The sequence below is a fragment of the Chrysochloris asiatica genome, unplaced genomic scaffold, assembly GCF_000296735.1.
Source record: "Chrysochloris asiatica unplaced genomic scaffold, ChrAsi1.0 scaffold00067, whole genome shotgun sequence".
Taxonomy (NCBI): domain Eukaryota; kingdom Metazoa; phylum Chordata; class Mammalia; order Afrosoricida; family Chrysochloridae; genus Chrysochloris; species Chrysochloris asiatica.
Genome location: NW_006408585.1, coordinates 5,577,223 through 5,595,892, shown reverse-complemented (window position 1 = coordinate 5,595,892; position 18,670 = coordinate 5,577,223). Strand labels below are relative to the sequence as shown.

The window sequence follows — 18,670 nt, the reverse complement described above, 5'->3', positions numbered from 1 at the left end:
CTCTGGCTACATTTCTTCCAAAATGGATCTATTGATTCTTTTGGCAGCCCATGACACTTTCAATATTCTCCTCCAACACCATAACTCAAAAGCATCAATTCCTATAAGGTCTTCCTTATTCACTGTCTAGCTTTCGCATGCATATACCTTTTCTTTTCTTTTCTTTTCTGGAGTACGTATACCACACTGTAAATATATATTTGTTTAAATGTCCAAAGGGTACATTTTTCAAGCCAGTCTCCTGTCCACAGGCTCTCTGCTTTACTCAGTCCATGGGCCTAAAGTTCACTGCTGTTCTGTCTCTCTGTGCCATTACCTCTGCCACCATCTCTGTTTTCATCACTTTTCTGGTCAGTATTTCTCTCTCAAGTTCTTCCCACTTGATGGTCTTAGGGTTGCACCTCTTCCACATTTATAGTTGTGGCAATCACCATTAAAGCTGAAAACACAATTGTATCATAAAGTCTTAGCCCCCTCTTTACCAGACCCATCTGGACAGGAGGGAAATTATTCAGTTGGGTTTCTTACTCCCCATGTTCTGATACTAAGCACTCTCGTGAGAACTTGTAAGCCAGCCACTTCATGTCTTTGTAGCCCCTCATATTTGGTAGCAGAAGTCAAAGTTGCCCTTCCCTATCAGTTTGGTGTACTTAAGGACACATGCTTTATTCTTGATGTGGAGAATCTTTCCCTATTTGGTTGGAGTTTTGAGCAGCCTCATCCATAATCAAGAGTCTGGTTGATCAGGTTGTAGCAATTTATGCTTGGTTCCTGTATCATACTTCCTTATCTTCCTCTCCTCGAATTCTAGTCAGCAAGCCATCCAAGCTAGGTCCGATGGGTACTGTCAGTGAGTCTAGGAGTTCTCACACGCCTCCTTTGCAAATGCCATTTATAAACAACGTAAAAGGTGTCTATGGTCTTTTGAACTATATGGTCGGTGGTTCAAGCTCACCACCTGCTCCTTGGAAACCCTATACAGGGTCCCTATGGGTCGGAACTGATTCAACAGCACTTAACAACAATGCATATGTACTTCACCAGATGGAATACACCAGAATCAAATTTACTACATCTGTGGGAAACAACAGTGGAAACTTTCAGTATAATAAGCCATAAGAAGTCCAGTGGCCAACTGTGGAGCAGACCATCAATTGCTCATATGCTAGTTCAGGCTGGAGTTGAAGTAATTGAAAACAAGTCCAGGAGAGCCAAAATATGACCTTGAAATAAGTCCCACTTGAATTTAGAGGCCATCTGAAGAACAGATTTAATGTGTTAGACACTAATGACTGAAGATCATAAAAATTATGGGATAATGTCAAGAACATACATGAAGAAAACCAAAAGTCACTAAAAAGACAAGAAAGCAAGGTCAAAAATGGATATCGGAAGAGAGTCTGAAACTTGTTCTTGAGCACAGAGAAACTAGAGTGAATAGAGGAACTGAGGAAATAGCTGAACAGAAAGTTTCAAAGGGCAGTTAGAGACCACAAAATATCATAATGAAATGTACAATGACTTAGAGTTGGAAAGCCAAAAGGGAAATACCCACTCAGCAATTCTCAAGCTGAAAGAACTGAAGAAAAATGGCAAGCCTTGGGTTTCAATATTGAAGGGTTCTATGGGAGAAATAATGAATGATGTAGAAAGCATCAAAAGGAGATGGAAGGTATTCATAGTCACTGTACCAAAAAGAAATGGCTGATATTTAACCATTTCAAGAGGTAGCATATGATCAAGAACTGATAATATAGAAGTAATAAGCCCAGGCTTCACTGAAGGCATTGATGAAAAACAAGACTCCAGGAACTGATGGAATACAAATTGAAATCTTTCAACAAACTGATGTAGCACTGGTGGTGCTCATTCATCTGGCCAGCTGCTTGGATGAGATTCATATTTGTGCCCATTCCAAAGAGAAGTGACCCAATGGAATGTGGAAATCACTGAGCAGTTATCATTAATATCACATGCAAGTAAGATCATTTAAAAAATGATTACAATGGAGGCAGAGAGGATGACATGGAGAGATGGAGCGGCTGGGGACTCTAGACCCAGAGAGGTAAAGGGACTGTGTGCTGATGACCGGGGTGCAGGCGGGCAGGGTATACCCTCTGGTTGGTTGATGATGCATGAAGGGGATTGTAACCATGACAATGAAACAATATATGATAGGATGAATGTAAGTTGATGCATGAAGGGGATTGTAACCATGGCAATGAAACAATATACGATAGGATGAATGTAAAGCTAATGTTCTCCCATGTAAACGATCACATAATTCACGATAAAATTAAAAAAAAAAAAAAGATTTTAGCAGTACATGACAGAAGGTGCCAGAAATTCAAACCAGATTCAGAAGAGGATGTGGAACTAAAGTATAATTGTTTTTGTCAGATGTATCTTGGTTGAAAACACAAAATACCAGGAAGATATTTAATTGTGCTTTATTGACTATGCAAAGATTTTCAACTGTGTGGATCATGACAAACTATGGATAACATCATGAAGAATGGTTATTCCGGAACACTTAATTGTGCTCATGAAGAACATGTACGTAGGCCAAGACGCAGTTGTTCAAACAGAACAAGGGAACACTGGTTTAAAATCAGGAAAGGTGTACACATGGACTATATTCTTTTACCATGCTTACTCAACCTGTATGCTGAGCAAATAATCCAAGAAGCTGGATTATATGAAGAAAAACATGGCATCAGGATTAGAGGAAGACTCATCTGTGATGTGTAGATGATACAACTTTACTTGCTGGAGGGAAGAGGAACTTGCTGGTGAAGTCCACAGCCCTCAATATGGATTACAACTCAATGTAAAGAAAACAAAAATCCTCACAAGTGGACCAGTAAATAATATGATAATCGAAGAAAAGATTGAAGTTGTCAAAAAGCTTCATTTTGCTTGAGTCCACAATCAACACTCATGTAAACAGAAGCCAAGAAATCAAAGGACGTATTGCATTAGGGTTGTTGTTGGTGGTGTTGTGAAGTGCCATCTAGTTGATTACAACCCCTAGCAGCCCTCCATAGGGTTTCCAAGGAGCAGTTGGTGAGCTTGAACCACCGACCTTGCAGTTTAAACAACTTTGCAGACTGATGCATTAGCCCACAGTGCCACACCAGGACTCCATTCAGGTAATTCGCTGAAGAATACCTCTTTAAAGTGTTTCAAGAACAAAGATGTCAGTTTTTGAGGATTAAGGTGCATCTGGCCCAAACCATGGTATTTTTAATAGCTTCATGTGCATATGAAAGTTGGATAATCAATAAGGACGTCCATAGGAGAATCAATGCGTTTAAGTTATGGTGTTGAAGAACAATATTAAAAGTATCATGGACTGCCAGAAGAACAAACAAATCTACATTGGATAAAGTACAGCCAGATTGGTGAAACTGTGTCTCTCATACTCTGGACATATTATCAGGAGGGACCAGTTCAGGCATCATGCTTGGGAAAATGGAGAGTCAGTGAAAAAGAGGAAGCTACCTAATGAGATGGATCAACATAGTGGCAATCGGCTTACACATAGCAATGATTGTGAGAATGGTGGGGGACTTGGGGGTGTTTCGTTCGTCACTTATAAGTCAGAACTGACTCAAGTGCAGCTAACAACAGTACAAAATTATGTAGCAGATGAATGTACGTGTATGCAGGTATACTAATGACACCAGCTTATTTTCATAAGCACAAAATTGTGTTTTGGAGGCATAAAGAATTAAACAAAGGAAACTAACATGTCAGGTGGCAAGTGCTATGGAATAAATAAGAGAAGAGAAGGGTACAGAAAGTAGCCGTGATATCATAGTGGATTATGCGCTGGGCTTCTGTCTACAAAGTCGTAAGTTCAAATCTACTGACCACTCCACAAGAAAAAGATGAGACTTTCTGCTCTTGTAAAGATTTACAGTCTCCGAAACCCTGTACAGGGTCACTGTGAGTTCTAACCGACTCAATGGCACACATTCACTGTTCCCACTAAGGGAACAGAAGTGGAGGAGGATGTACATATAGTTTTATTCATATCAGATGGTCAGAGAATGCCCTCTGATGAGGTGATATTTGAGCAGGAGGTCTGCAGGAAGGGAGGAAGTGGATCCACAGGGATATTGGGGGTGGAGAGGAAACAGGAAGTTCGAAGACTTGGAGTGAGTGTGGCTGATGTGGCCGAGCCTGTGGCTCAGGTAAGGTTCCAACAGAGTTCTTGACCCAAGGTTGACACCCTGTTCATGTCACTTCCCTTGTCAGGAACATGCCTTTATCATTTATGTCAAGTTGGCCTCTGTATGGTGCTGGCTTATCTTTTGGTTGCTTGAACTTATTTTCCGCTTTGGCGAGGGGCCTGAAGAGTACAATATTACATCTGCTTACAATGATGGTGTGGTGCTATAAGATAAGCACTGGACCTCAAGGTTGGCAGTTCAAACTCACCAGGGGCTCCTCAGAAATCCTATACCAGGTTGCTCTGAGTTGGAACTAACTGAACAACACTTAACAATCACAACAAAACAAACTGTTCTATGTTCATAGTGAAGATCTCCAGAGCTATGAATTCCTTCATTGTTCTTAGTGTTCTAAGCTAAATTAGAATCCATACACAGCTTAAAAGGAGCTCTGATAGCGTAGTGGTTACAAGTTGGGCTGCTAACTTCAAGGTTGTTCTGCAGTTCAAAGCTACCAGTCATTCATTGGGAGAAAGATGAGACTTTCTGCTCCTGTAAAGATTTACAGCCTCAAAAACCCTATACTAGGTCACTATGAGTCAGAAAAAGGAGCTCTGGTAGTGTAGTGGTTACGAATTGGGCTGCGAACCTCAGGGTCAGCAGTTTGAAACTACCAGCGCTTCCGCGGGAGAAAGATGAGGCTTTCTGCTCCCATAAAGATTTACAGCCTCAGAAACCCTGTACGGTGTCGCTATGAGTCGGAACCGACTCCATGGTACTTAACAACAACAACAACATGAGGCAGAAGAGACTCCATGGCACATAAGCAACCACACAGCTTAAGTGTATGGAGTCCTAGTGTGGTGCTGCAGGATAGTGCACTGGACCAAAATGTCAGTCTGAGCTGCAAGGTCAGTGGTTCAAACCCACAGACCACTCCTCAGAAACCTTATATAGGGTCACTATGAGCCAAAACAGACTTAATGACACTTAACAACAGAGCTTCAAAAGCATGAACATTTCAAATTCACTGTCAGGAAATAAATAATGAATCATTGCACTGCTACATGTAATTGGCTATAATTCAATGTTGTTAAGTGCCGTCGAGTCGGTTCCGACCCATAACGACTCTGTATAGGGTTTCTGAGGAGTGACTGGTGAGCTTGAACTGCCGACCTTGTGGTTCAAACTGACTTTGCAGTGGAGCACATTAACCCACAGTGGGTTAGTTACTAAGGAATGACTTATCTGTGCTCATCACCCACTTAAAACACAGTATGAAGATACAGGTTATTTTACAGCATTAGTAAATGTTTGTGGCACATCTTTACTGAACATCTGAAGAGCAATTGACAAGTAGATCTGAACTTAGTATGGGTACATTGTTGTTAAGTACCGTGGAGTCGGTTCTGATTCATAGTGACCCTGCACAGGGTTTCCGAGGCTGCGAATCTTTATGGGAGCAGAAAGCCTCATCTTTCTCCCACGGAACGGCTGGTTGTTTCAAACTGCCTATCTTGAGGTTAGCAACCCGATTTGTAACCACTAAGCTACCAGAGCTCCTTTGTAGGGACTTTTACTGTATACCTTTTGAAAAGTTATCAATTGAATATTGGTGATGCTTAATTAAATATTATTGATACTTCCTGAAGATGTGCAGCATATTGGAAAGTATCTCGAGATAATGTTTTATAATCTAGAAGCCTGTCCAGTGAAGTGTTGGGAGTCCTTAGATTTGGGTTTTACCAAGAATTTTAAACAGGGGCTTCTAAAAGTATGAAATGACCAGAGAGGCTCTGTTCCACAGCAATGGAACAACTTGAGATTTTTGAAAAATAGAGCTTCTCAGACTCCCAGACTGACTCAGAATGTCTGTGAGAAAAGACATAGAAAACACATTCTTAATAAGCACCTTAGCAGGTCTAGTTGACGAAGCTTGGGCACCTCTGTTGTATCCTATGTAGCTGCTGTCCAGTCGAATCTGGCCCCATGTGTGTCAGAGTAGAACTGTGCTCCATGGGGTTTTAAGTGGCTGGATTTTTTTGAAGTGGATCTCCCGGCCTTTTCCTAAAGTACCTCCAGATGGACTCAAACCTCCACTCTCTCAACTAGCAGCTGGGTACATTAACTGCTTGTACCACCCAAGGATTCAGGTTCTAGTCCAAATCATAATCTGATTCAATTAATTAAAGAGGTTTTGGTAGTTAAGTGTTGTCAAGTTGGTTCTGACTCATAGTGACCCTGGATAGGGTTAGGGTTTCTAAGAAGTAGTTGGTGAGTTTGAACCAACTTTTTTTAGTTCAAACTGACTTTATAGTCGAGTGCTATTAGTTGAAAAAATACACAGGAAAAAAGAATGTAAGGATGTGTGCTACTTTTGTGTAGTGCCTTAATAGTTTAAAAATAAACAAACATAGTTTTAAGTACAGTTTAAAAGGCTGTGATACAGACAGATGAGATTACATTTTTTTGTATTTTTAGGAGGAGAAATGAGACTCAGAGGCCTTGCTAATGTCTGCAAACACTCAGGTTAACAATGCAAAAAGGCAAACCAGGCTTGAAAGTAATAAAGTAGGCTGGGGATGTTGGCTCGGCTGCCTATCAGCTGTTGGACTGGAGACAGGTTATTGGCATTTCTCATCTCTGACAACAGCTAACCTGGTGCTGTTGAATTCAGTTTGACTCCTAGTGACACTGTATAGGGTTTCTAAAGCTGTAAATCTTTTGAGAACAGAAAGCGTTATCTTTCCCCCATGGAGCAGCTGGTGGGTTTAACTGCCAGCCTCACAGTTAGCAGTCCAGTGCTTATCCTACCAGGAAAAGGCAATTTAAAATCATTCCAGTTAAAATTGAAATCAAGTTTACAGATCTTTAAAATTATTTGGATTGAGATTCTTTGAAAATAACCAAAGTTATAAAAGTACAATTTTCATCTCAGAGTGGCACCTGTGTGCTAATTCTTAGAACCAAAAGTGGGTTGAATAACTTAGTGTGTAACTTTCTGGCTGATTTGGAAGAATGATAACATCTTGATGACTTTCTCAACACTGTCAGGCAGAAATATTTGCAGAAAAAAAAAGACATTAGCTTTTCCAAGGTCAGTCATGGCTCCATCGACCTTGATTTCTCCCTCTCCTGTTGGTGATGGGTCCAGCCAGCACCCTAGTTTCACCTCAGTGGTTTTGCTGCGATTGGAGTACATTGTCAGCTTCATAACCTCCTGCATTTTCAATGAGATCTCACTTCTACAAAGGAGCTGATTTGTAGTGTATGGGTTGTGTCATAGGATGTATCTAATTCTCAGAATGGGAAGGCAGTAGCCACTTCCCCCGTGGGCAGAGATTGGTTCATTTTTATCAAGGACAACATCGGAGAATGATCTAATTTTGAAACAGTCTGTTCTTCAGTCAATGCTTTTATGCTGTGAGCAGTTTGTTTACCTATATAAATTTCACCATTAGAGGAACTTAGATATCTCTGAAAAATAATTTTTAGGAAAAGTAAGTGCTGTTGAGTCAGTTTCATAGCAACCATGTATAGCATTTCTAAGGAGTGACTGGTGGGTTTGAACTGCATCTTTTGGTTAGCAGTCCAATGCTTACCCTACAGCACCACACCAGGGCTCCTATGAATGGTATACTAAGTTGTTGTTGTTGTGATGTGCTGTCAAGTTGGTTCCAACCCATAGTGACCCTGTATAGGGTTTTCAAGGAACAGCTGGTGAACTTGAACTGCCTACCTTGCTAGGTTGTTGTTAAGTGCCGTGGAGTTGGTTCCGACTCATAGTGACCCTGTACAGGGTTTCCGAGGCTGTAAATCTTTATGGGAGCAGAAAGCCTCATCTTTCTCCCATGGAACAGCTGGTAGTTTCGAACTGCTGACTCTGAGGTTCGCAGCCCAATTTGCAACCACTACACTACCAGAGCTCCTTATTCTTGTATCAATCAGTCGGAGACATTGGTGGTTTAAGGATAGAGTTCTCACCTTCTGCATTGTTGTTGTTGTTGTTGTTGTTAAGCACCTTCAAGTCAGTTCTGACTCATAGCAACCCTGTATAGGGTTTCTGAGGTGTGGTTGCACTGCTGACCTTGCAGTTCAACCCAACTTTGCAGTCCAGTGTTTATCCTACAGCGCCTCACATGGACTTTCCAATCAGTGTTTCTCATGCATAACCAGAACCCATTTATCAGTAGAGGCTTGTGCTTTACTGTGGTGCTGAGTAAGTTTCAGTGGAGATTGCAGAATAAGACAGATTCACAAGAAATGTCTGGAGATAAGTTTCTGAAAATCACCAGTAAACATGCTGTGGATCACAATGATCTGATGCCCAACTGATCCTGCAGGATCAGGCGGAGTTTTGTTTTGTTGGTACATGGGGTCATCAGGTATCAGCAGTCTACTTCAAGGCAGCTAACAACATAAGTCAGACGTGTACTGGTACCATTCTGTAGGAGTCGTTGTTAAGTGCCATCAAGTCGATTCCAACCCATAGCGACTCTGTATGGGGTTTCTGAGGAGCAACTGGTGAGCTTGAACTGCTGACCCTGCAGTCCAAATGGCTTTGCAGTCTGGCACATTAACCCACAGCACCACACCAGGACTCCAGATTCTGTAGGAGGGACTGCGTATTGTGGTATTACAATCTTATCTGCTAGTTACTTAGAATACGCCCAGGCAATGCATAACTGTACCTTGGAGGGGTTCTTTTTTGATATAGTATTTCAGGAAGGATTTGTTGACAAAGACTGAAGTTTAGTTCTGTCTTAATTATTTACTTTTGATAAGCATAGTAATAAATGACAATTCAGTAGGACTCTGATGTCTCCTCCTGTCCCCTCCGTACTGCACATGCTGTGGGAACACTCAGCAGGACTCAGAGGAACCCTTTTTGTCCTGGTCTTGTGCAAGTGTGTTTATGAGCTATCCTATCCTGTTCCACACGGGGCATGAGACCTCTAATGTGTATGCTCTTGTTCTTTGCCTCTGAATGTCGGAAGGAAGGTCCCTCTGAGTGCCATCTTTAGGGGGCCTTCTTTCTAAGATACAGAATGTTGACTGTGCACAGAACGCTGGCTGTGTCCACTTGGCCCTTGTTCTCTTTCTAGCCAGAGATCACAGACCATAGTTAGGGTTCTTTTGTTTTTCAACTTGAACTTTTTAGACGAGGTGGGGTTCTCCAGAGTCCCATATTCCCCAGCCTCCCCTGTTACCTTCTCCTCTCCATGCTTCATCTCTCTGGCCTCAGTGGGTAATCCTGAGTTAGGGCCTTTGTATGGTGTGTTCCCTTGGCAGTGTGTAGTGGCCGTGCCAGAAGCATGTCAGTGGCCTTGATGGAAGGATCATTTCTCTGCTGGAGTAGAAACTGAAAACATTCCCCCTTCACTGAGTACCATGGAGTCTCTGGGTATACAAACAGTTACAATGCTCAGCTGCTGACCCAAAGTGTAGGTGTGAGTCTACTCAGAGGGGCCTTGGAAGAAAGATCAGGTCTCCTGCTGGAAAGTGAAAAGACAAGCTGCGGACAGAGAACATGTTTGGAAGTCAAAACCTAGTTAATCAAAATATATATAAAATGTTGACAATTCGACAACAGAAGTACAAATGAGCCAATCATAAACTGGGCAAAGAACGTGAATAGACATTTCACCAAAGAGGACATTCAGGTACATGAAAAGATGCTCAGCGTCGTTAGACACAGTATTTCACTCCCACTAGGATAGCTAGAGGTGGTGCTGTGAGATCAGCACAGTACTGCTAACCACAAGGTCAGAGGTTCAAACCCACCAGTCATTCCTCGGAAACCCGATACAGGGTCGCTATGAGTTGGAACCAACCCAACAGCATTTAACAACAACATCAGGATGGTTAGGACCAAGTGTGGTGACTCTATGGGATAAGTACTGGACTGTAAATCACAAGATAGGAGGTTCTAGTCCACCAGCCCCCATACGGGAGAAAGATGAGGCTTTCTGCTCCTGCAAAGATCTACAGCCTCAGAAATCCTATACAGGGTTGCTGAGTCAGAACCAACTCGACTTAATAACAACAAGATGGCTAGGAGTCCCAGTGTGGTTCTGTTGGATAAGCACTGGACTGCTAGCCGCAAGATCAGCATTTCAAACCCACAAGTCACTCCTTGGAAACTCTATACAGGGTCACTACAAGCCAAAACTGACTCAACAGCACTTTGTAACAACATGAACAACAAGATGATGAAGATAAACAACAAAAATGTTAGGATTGGGGAAAATTTGGAACCCTGGGTTCATGCATTGGACTGCAAGGTTGATTTGAACCGCAAGTTCAGCAGTTCAAACTGACCAGCTGCTCCTTGGAAACTCTATACAGGGTCACTGTGGGTTGGAACTGACCTCACAACACATAACAACAACACAACAGCCTAGTGCTGATGGGCATGCAAAATGGTACAGCCATTGTGAAAAACAGTATGGTAATTCCTCAAAAAATGAAAAATAGAGCTACCATATGCCACTCCTAAGATATGCCCAAAAGGCTTGGAAGCAGAGACTTATAACAGAAATGTCTACCCACAAGAATTAATTTCTGGTGCCATGGTTAATTCTTTCTTTAACTTACATTGTCAGTCTCTGGCACTTTAAACTCAAGAACTGCTGGTGAAGCCTGACTGACAGACAAAATGCCCTGGGAATTGCTGTTGGAGATCTTTTATGCACTGGAGATGTGGAGTGGCTGGTGGAAGGGACACCACCTTTACAGCACATGGCTCTGCTACTTGCACTTCCAGCTGTGTAAGCTTGAACAATTGCTTGCCTTATGTGTGAAACCTGGAATTAATGATATCTGTCCCCAGGACGATTGCGAAGATTAAATGAGATGATGCACACAGGCACACTCCTGAAATAAAAGTGTTACATTAGGGCCAGCTGCAGATCTGTACCCTCCCATTCTGGAAGGAAATTCTTACCATTTACTTCCATGTGCTTTATGGTGAATCATCTGAAAGGCCCTGGGAAATAGAGTTATTGCCTAAGTTCCTTTTCTCTGCCGTTGTTTTAAATCCTAGACAGCAGCTGAAGCTCACGTGCGTCATATTCTGGGAGGGTCTGTGTGTGTCTAAGTGCTTTGGGTGGAAGAGAGAATTCAGGGTGGAGGCAGTGGAAGATGCCAGAAGTTTTCTGCTTGTTTGACCACAGGGACTATTTGCAATTGTTGTTGCTGTTAAGTACCATCAAGTCCATTTTCAACTCATAGTGACTTCCTATAACAGAAATGGAACTGTCCCTAGGGTTTTCTAGGAAGGAGCTCTGCTAGCATAGTGGTTACGAATCTAGGCTGTGAACCACAAGGTCAGCATTTCGAAACTACCATGGGAGAAAGATGAGGCTTTCTGCTCCCATAAAGATTTACAGCTTCAGAAACCCTGTACAGGGTCAATATGAGTCGGAACTTACTCCACAGCACATAACAACAACAACAATATTTATATAATAATTCTCTCCTTCAGAGCCTCTAGGTGGGTTTGAACTGCCAACCATTTAGTTAGCAGCTAAGCATATCTTACCTTATTTAAAATCTGCCCATCAGAGGCCACATCTTTGACCACATCACTGCTTGAGAGCCCAGCTACTGCCTGGGGTGCTGCTGCTGGCACTGCCTCTCCTGGTCAGTGTGTTGCAGGTGATGTGTTGTGTGTGTGTGTACTAGTTAAACCAGTTAAGTCATGTGCTGTCAGTGGATGATGACTCATGGAGATACCATGTAGGCCAGAGTAGAACCTTGCTCTACAGCATTTTCAATCACTGATTCTTTTTTAAAGTAGATCACCAGACCTTTTACTGTGGTGCCTTAGGGTAGACTCAAACTTCCAACCTTAAAGTTAGTAGCCAAGTGTGTTAACTATTTGCATCAGCCAGGAATTCCTTGTACAGACCTTGCCCCAGTTCATGTTGTTGTTATGTGTCATCTAGTTGGTTCCTCTCATGGTGACCCTTTATAAGATTTCTGAGGCTGTAGATCTTTGCTGGAGCAGAAAGCTTCATCTTTGTCCTTAATTCATAGGTTTCTCAGTTTCCATGAGTGTTCCATAGGAATGTTGGTTGGATAATGGAACAGGAAGTAGGAGGGCCCTGTTTCCCTGTCTAGCATGGTCCTAGAAGCAGTGGATCCTGGAGATTCCTCTGTGGAGTCTTATTGAAAACCAGCCCCCACATCTGGCTGGCTCCTATAGAACATATGTAAATAGAAGTGAACCTAGTATTTTCTCTCTGTAGCTATGTTAAGATGAATGAGTTGATCTCTTTTTAGGTCCTAGAAGGTACATTTTAAAAGCAGATTGTATGCGCTGCTTGTTGTTAATTTCTCACCTCCAAAGGATTGAATTTTATCTGGTAGGACCTGAAGTTGTTGATGTCAAGCAATGGCCCATGTCCATCCACGCCAAGATTGTGTAGGTTTGGTCACCAGCCTGCTGATCTGACAAATGTGGCCATCAGATTGGAAAGTTGTGGTTGTGTACTTTGTTATTTCTTCACAAGTTGCAGTTGCCTTAAAATTTAAGTGGGTATTTCTATACCCTGTGTCTTTTCCCAGATATTTGCCTTAGTTTCTTAAAAGGTAAAGAGTGTGCTGACTTTTGTGGTTTTAATTTTACAGACCTGATTTTCTTTGTCTTCTCAGAGCGTGTCTCTTACTTAAACCTGTAACAGGCTTTGATGGTTTGCTTGCTTGTTTTGATTATGGATTAACCACCTCTCAGTTACTTCTTTCGGGAGAAGAATGAGGCTTTCTGATCCTGTAGAGTTTTAGAGCCTTAGAAACGCTATGCAGACTGGCTATAAGATGAAGCTGACGCAATGACACACAGTGATAACTTTTTCTTAAAGACAGTAAAATGTTAAACTGAAAAATCCATTTTTAAAAAACAATACTTAATAATTAAAATATCTCCTATGTACCTATGTGGGGAGTGCCGTGGCTTCATACAATAAGTTCTGGACGGTGAATCACAAGGTCGGCTGGTTGAGCTCACCAGCTGCTCCTCAGGAGAAAGATAAGCTTTCTGTTCCCTCAAAGATTTAAAAGTCTTAGAAACCCTCTACAGGGTCTCTATGAACCAGAACTGACTCAAAGGCACTTAACAACAACACATGTACCTATGTGCCTTGATAGAGTCCTGGTGTTATTTGTGGAGCTCTGATTTGGCACTTTAGGATAACCATTGGTCTAGTAACCTCAAGGTTGGCAGTTTAAACCCACTAGCTTCTCCTTGTTGTTGTTAAGTGCCATCAAGTTGGTTCCGACCCAGAGCCACCCTGTATAGGGTTTGTGAGGAGCAGCTGGTGAGCTTGAACTGCCGACCTTGCAGTTCAAACGGCTTTGCAGTCTGATGCATTAGTCCACATTGCAACACCAGGATTCCTTAGAAACCCTATATACAGCGTCACTATGAGTTGAAATCGACTCGATGGCACTTAAACATGCAGCAACATGTACCTTAAAGGTAAAATTATACTGTTGTGACATGTGAAGGGCGAAAAAGTACTGAAAAATAGTCATTTAACTCCGCGGGAGAAAGATGAGACTTTCTGCTCCCATAAAGATCTACAGCCTCGGAAACCCTGTTCAGGGTTGCTATGGGTCGGAACCCACTCAATGGCACTTAACAACAACAACAACTCTTGTGTGAATTGGTAAAGTTAATCTTTGTGTGTGTGTGTTTACTTGTGTTTTATTGACTGTGCAAAGGTATTCAACTGTGTGGATCATAACAAATTATGGGAAAAATTATGAAGAGTGGTAATTCCAAAACAATTAATTGTACTCATGAGGAACCTGTACATAGACCAAGAAGCAATCATTCAAACAGAATAAAGGGATATGAAATGGTTTAAAATCAGGACAATTTTCATAATTTTGATTATGTCTTTTTTTCCTCCTTTGTTGGTGGGGTGAAAAAGGCATTATTTTGACAGTTAGGCTTAACGTGTTGTAGATGATCCTTCATTGAACTATTTTAAATGTTTAAATTAGGTGCCACTTAAATTTACTTTATTATCCCATCAATAGCTAATTAAAAAGAATCAAATATTTCTAAAAAAAAAAAAATCAGGACAGTTTTGTGCTTAATTCAATCTGTATACTGAGCAAGTAATCATAGAAGATAGATTACATGAAGAAGAGCATCAGGATTGGAGGAAGAGTATTTAACAAACAGTGATATACAGATGGCATAATTATGCTTGCTGGAGATAAAGAGGACTTGAAATATTTACTGGGGAGGATCAAAAACTACAGGATGGATTGCACCTCTATGTAAAGAAAACTAAATTGCTTACAACTGGATCAATAACACTATAATAAATGGAGAAAGATGAAATTGTCAAATATTTCATTTTGATTAGATCCACAATCAATGTTCATGGAAGTAAGAGTTGGGAAATCAAATGGCAAATTCCCTACAAAAGACCTCTTTAAAGTGTTAAAGAGCAAAGCTGTCACTTAGACAACTGAGGTGTGTTTGACTCAATCCATGGTATTTTCAGGTACCTCACATGCATGTGACAGTTGGATAATGAATAAAGACAAGGAAGTTGGATAATAAAGACCAAAGAAGAATTAATGCATTTCACTTATGGTGCTAGTAAGGAATGTTGAAAGTACCATGGACTACTAGAAGAACATACAAATCTGACTTGAAAAAATATAGCCTGGATACTTACAGTTAATCTTTTTTTAATGCCTGCTGGCTGTGGTGTGTTGTTACTGTTAGTTGCCAATTCCAACCCCATGTATGCACAGTAGAACGGCTCTATAGGGTTTTCAAGGCTGTGACCTTTCAGAAGATAGCAGACCTTCCTATTGAGGTAGCTTTGGGTTTGAACTGCCAACTTTTTGGTTAGTAGTACAGTTTTTAACTATTTGCACCACTCAAGTGACTATTGTTGTTGTTATGTGCCATGGAGGTGGTTCTGACTCATAGTGACCCTGTAAATCTTTACGAGAGCAGAAAGCCTCATCTTTCTCCCGCGGAGCAGCTGGTAGTTTCGAACTGCTGACCTTCCGGTTTATAGCCCAATTCATAACCACTACGCTACCAGAGCTCCTTTAAGTGATTGTGGACAGTGTTATATAAATAAATGCACAGGGCTATTGAAGTCCTGGGGTGGTGCTGTAGGATAAGCACTGGACTGCTAACTGAAAGGTTGGGGGCTCAAACCCACCAGTTGCTCCTTGGAAGCCCTATACAGGGTCACTGTGAGTTGGAAGCAACTCAGTGTCACTTAGCAATAACAATAACAACTTCTTGGTGTGGGTTGTTGGGGAAATAATGGTATCTGTGAGGTGAACAGAGTCTCTTGGTAGGAGCAGGTAGTTGTTGTTCAGCACCATCGAGTCTGCTCTGAGGAGTGGCTGGTGAGCTTACAACTGACCTTGCGGTTCAAAGCAGTCATTCAGTCCAGCGCATTAACCCACAGCACCACACTAAGACTCAAGTCCAGCTCCCTTTGCAGAATGAACAATGTGCTAGGCTACCTCTGAACCACCTGAATCACTGTCTTCCTTGGGATCAGGAAGCCTGCCAGGAAGAGTAGGGACCAGATGGATTTTTGGTAGCAGGAGAGGATTGCAAAGTAGAGGGAATATGAGATACCATGTGATGCTCTCTTTGTCTTTAGTTCTTCAGTAACATGAATGCCAGGGCTTCCAGTCTGGGGTGTAGCAGCATGCCTTCTGGTGAAGGGGCATTGCAGCTCAGCAGGGACTGAGTCCACATAACCCTCTCATTTTAGGGGTTCTGTGCTCTTGCTTGGAGGAAGAGCAATCACTATACAACCAACAGTTCTGCACTGTGCAGAGTCTTCAGCTACCCCAGAAGCCCCCTCCTTGATACCTAGTCTTTACACATGTCCCCTTGGCGTACTTCCTAATTCCCTGTGCCTAGGAGAACAGTGGTACCATTGAATGTATATGGCATGATGCTATACTGAAAAAACGCCTTTGGAGTCGCTTACTTTCAAAGGAGCAAAGCAATTAGCTTACAGAGTTTTCAGACCAGTATATGAGGAGAGGGAGCCCAGCTGAATTCCAGTGGACTCCCTGAGATAAGGAGATGAAAAAGGAGAATGTAGGGAGACCTAGACAGCTAGAGATCACAGATAGAGTACCGGAGAGGAAACAGCTGTGTAGAGCGAGAACTCCAGAGATTTGTGAAAGGTTCCCCTGGAGTGTTCAGCTGAGTACCAATCAGTGTAAGAAAACTATCTGAGAATATGACTATCAGCGGTGACCATGCATAGCATTTACAGAACCAGGAATAATGCCAAATCTCAAAAATCACAGAACATTTATTAGACTACATAGAAGGATCTTGCCTCACTGGTGGTGGTAGTGGAAATGGTGGTGTGCCGTGGAATCGGTTCTGAATCACAGTGACCCTGCATAGAGTTTCCGAGACTGTAAATCCTTATGGGAGCAGAAAGCTTCATCTTTCTCCCATGGAACAGCTGGTAGTTTCAAACTGCTGACCTTAAAACACGCAGCCCAACTCTTAACCACTACGCTAGCAGAGCTCCTTAAAAAGAATTGGGGTAGCGTTGGCAAGATGGCAGAGGAAGAGCCAAGCAAACAGATTCCGTTGGTTCCAGAAAATCTCCTGAAAAAGAGGAAGGCTTATCAGGCTCTCAAAGCCACCCAGGCAAAGCAGGCACTTTTGGAAAGGAAGAAGCAGAAGAAAGGAAAAGGTCTTAGGTTTAAGCGACTGGAATCATTCCTACTTGATTCCCAGTGACAGCAACATGACAGGGTGCGCATCAGACGACTAGAAGTGAAACCTCATGGCTTGGAAGTGCCAGATGAACATTCCCTGGCCTTTGCAGTACGAATCCAAAGGATTAATGGGGTGAGTTTTCTGGTGAAGAAGACCATTGCAAGAATTCGTCTAAAGAAGATTTTCAGTGGTGTCTTTGTCAAAGTGACCCCTGAAACCATAAAAATGTTGTGTATAGTGGGCCCTTATGTGACATGGGTATTTCCAAATCTGAAGTCTGTCTGGGAACTCATCCTGAAATGTGGACAAGCCAATGTCAAGAATAAGACCATTCAGCTGACAGACAACACAGTGATTGAGGAGCACCGGGAAGTTTGGTGTTATTTGTTTGGAAGATCTCATTCATGAAATTGCCTTCCCGGGGAAGTATTTCCAGGTGGTATCACAGTGCTTGTGCCCTTTCCATCTCTCTGTGGCCTGTCACGCTACCAAGAATAGAGTAGGTTTTCTTAAGGAGATGGGCTCACCTGGCTGTCGTGGTGAACGCATCAATCAACTCATCAAGCAACTGAACTAGACCCAGAATGTCTGCAAGCATAATGGCATTGGTGGAGGCATGTGTTTCTCTTTTCTGAAACGTCATCAAGTGTTTTTAAAGAGATTGCTTTCTGCTGTCTTCTGAAACTGGAGAGGAAAGGACAGCAGGTGGGGCACATGGCAGGCACCTCCCATCTCAAAGCTCAGTCCCGAGGAAAAATGCCAATGTTTTCCACTTGGACACTGCCTCCTCTGGAATCAGCAAAGAACTCGTAGTTGCCATTGAAGGAGATCTGCTTTGTCAATCCTGAGATTTAATGTCGGTGAATACCAAAGCAGGTGTACAAGATCCATGCAGCAGTGGGCCAAGCTCAGGGACAGATTTTACCTGGGGTTCCTAAGTTCTTTCAAGTGGAAAGAACTTGAAATATAATTAGCACACACAAATGCTCAGTTGTCTCTAGAAGTCCGTGTTCTAACTGTTTTACTGGTGAATTTGAGAGCTTTCAAACTTGACCAGCTATACATGTATCTGTAGCTTCCTTTTCCTAGCCTGCAACTGTCTTTGTTAGAATTCAGTATTTTAAATCTATTCTTGGGTCATAGACCTTGTTTAGCATCTATGAAGAGAACCCTTTCCCCAGGAAAATGGAATTTTAGACTCTTCTCAGGGACCCATACACCTATGGAGGAAGTCATGCTCTATCAGGATTGACCACCCAGATTCCTGCTTTTGCTAGTCTCCTCTGGCTCAATATCCTTTAGAGGACCAAAGCTTACAAAGATAGCTGTTTCCCTTCAAACTAGTTAAGTGCCACCAAGTAAGTCAGTTCCGACTCATAGTGACGCCGTTTAGGGTTTCCAAGGATAGCTGCTGAGTTTGAACTGCCAACCTTGTGGTTCAAACTAACCTTGAGGTCCAATGCTTTATCCCACAGTGCCACACAAGGACTCCTCAAACCAATTAGGTGCTTCATAATAAGGACACAACTCAAGGCAGTGGACACCTTGTTTCCACTAGGCAGCAAGTGCACCATTTTCTTGGTTTGCCATGGTGTTTGTGGTCTTAGACAGGCAGCTTATTTAGACCCTTGGTGATGCCTTACCTTTACATATTCTGAACTCTGGAAATGCTGCCCTGTGCCTAGCTAGCAGTGATGCAGTAGACGAACAAAAGGACTCCTGAGGGCAGAGTGACAGACTGCAC

The 18,670-nt window shown here is 42.3% G+C and overlaps 1 protein-coding gene and 1 pseudogene across 1 annotated transcript in view; both read left to right on the top strand.

Annotated features, from left to right (window-relative positions):
- Positions 1 to 18,670, top strand: part of PRKCH (protein kinase C, eta) — a 376,249-nt gene that overhangs the window by 146,033 nt on the left and 211,546 nt on the right. The gene's annotated exons all lie outside the window — the stretch shown is intronic.
- Positions 16,762 to 17,503, top strand: LOC102815839 (annotated as a pseudogene).